This window comes from Terrapene carolina, unplaced genomic scaffold, assembly GCF_002925995.2.
Source record: "Terrapene carolina triunguis isolate 2854851 unplaced genomic scaffold, T_m_triunguis-2.0 Scaffold2665, whole genome shotgun sequence".
Classification (NCBI taxonomy): Eukaryota; Metazoa; Chordata; order Testudines; family Emydidae; genus Terrapene; species Terrapene triunguis.
This window is the reverse complement of record NW_020667016.1, coordinates 1-1,683: the sequence shown is the minus strand read 5'-3', so window position 1 is coordinate 1,683 and position 1,683 is coordinate 1. Positions and strand designations below refer to the sequence as shown.

At 52.2% G+C, this 1,683-nt stretch overlaps 1 long non-coding RNA gene across 1 annotated transcript; it reads right to left on the bottom strand.

The window, feature by feature from the left end:
• Window positions 1–6: 6 nt before the first annotated feature.
• LOC113408249 lies at window positions 7–1,682 on the bottom strand. The gene is made up of 3 exons (XR_003370274.1): window positions 1,619–1,682; window positions 498–1,325; window positions 7–198 (listed from the first exon to the last, which is right to left on the bottom strand). It is a non-coding gene; the product is annotated as an uncharacterized LOC113408249 (long non-coding RNA).
• Between the last annotated feature and the right edge of the window lies 1 nt (window position 1,683).

Here is a 1,683-nt window from a genome sequence, read left to right as displayed (position 1 = left end):
CCCTACCTGGACTCAGGTTGGGCGTGAGCAGAGCCCTCATGAAACCAAACACTTATCTCACTGACAGCAGCGTCTCCTCGGCTCCCAGATGGACGGCTTTTGCGTGGCATCAACAATGCTCAGAGTCTCGACACTCTCACTCGCTTTCCATCGCATGAGGGCGGTAGACTCTGACGCGTGACTTCATTTCCCTTGGTACTAAACCCAGCGGGAGGGGGGAAACCAAAAAAATTAGCATCTTTGTCTGCAATGTCGCGTAGTCTCCTTCATTTCACATCTCCCATATCCCACGGCTCCACCCTCAACCCATCTCCCATTACTACATTACAACTGCAACTAGAAGGCACCCATTGTAACGGCACCCAAAATACTCACTTTGCTCAGGAGACTCTTGTCCCTTCCCCAGCCTTAATCCCAGAGCCTCGTAACTTAAGAGGAAGCACACGGCCTGTGAAGAAAACTACAGCGAGTACAGACGAGGAATTCAAAGCACTGACCTCTTACTCATAGCCAGCGATGCAGAAGGCAGAAACATGAGGACTATTCATGTCTCCTTAGAAGGATGTCCAGGCTGCTCAGGTCCACTTCCGCCATATTCTTGTGCGGCTAGGGCTCCTGGACGATTCCTCCGCAAACTAATAAAGCCAAGCAAGAACCATCATTACACAGAGTTCTATTGGGGCTGGAAATCTTGCCCTCAGCCCTGGCACCCTCTCCAGTCCCATCTACATCGGCCCCGCTCAATGAACAGAGACCAAGTTAACACCGACAGTCACCGCTCCACTCTCGCACCCACTGCCCCGCATGATTTTCGTCCGCGACTCCAGAGATCTGGCCTCTGGGGATGCACACCTAGCACGCCTGCCCGTGTCCTACGAAGGGAGATGGCACAAGGAGAGGAGAGGAGAGGCGAGACAGTGAGAAAGTTGGCCAACACACTAGAGAAGAGAGAGAGAGAGACATGGGAGGGAGGCAAGCAACTCACCACCGTGAGTCATCCTCCTGAATCCAACCTGGCGCTGCGGAGGAGACACCGTTCCTGACCAGAGAAATGAGCAACCTCTGAAAATAGGGACCTTTTCCCCCTCGTAACGACAGCTAGTCAGGAACCTTTTCATACAAACCCAGCCCTAACTTAGTGGGCGTGAGCAGAGCCCTCACCAAACCAGACACTTATCTCACTGACAGCGGCGTCTCCTCGGCTCCCAGATGGACAGCTTTTGCGTGGCATCAACAATGCTCAGAGTCTCGACGCTCTCGCTCGCTTTCCATCGCATGAGGGCAGTAGACTCTGACGCGTGACTTCGTTTTCCTTGGTACTAATCCTAACAGAGGGGGGGAAAACCAAAAAAATTAGCATCTCCGTCTGCAATGTCGCGTAGTCTCTTCATTTCACATCACCCATATCCCACGGCTCCACCCTCAACCCATCTCCCATTACTACGTTACAACTGCAACTAGAAGGCACCCATTGTAACGGCACCCAAAATACTCACTTTCCTCAGGAGACTCTTGTCCCTTGCCCAGCCTTAATCCCAGAGCCTCGTAACTAACGAGGAAGCATACGGCCTGTGAAGAAAACTACAGCGAGCACATATGAGGAATTCAAAGCACTCACCTCTTCCTCACAGCCAGCGATGCAGAAGGCAGAAACATGAGGACTATTCATGTCTCCTTAGAAGG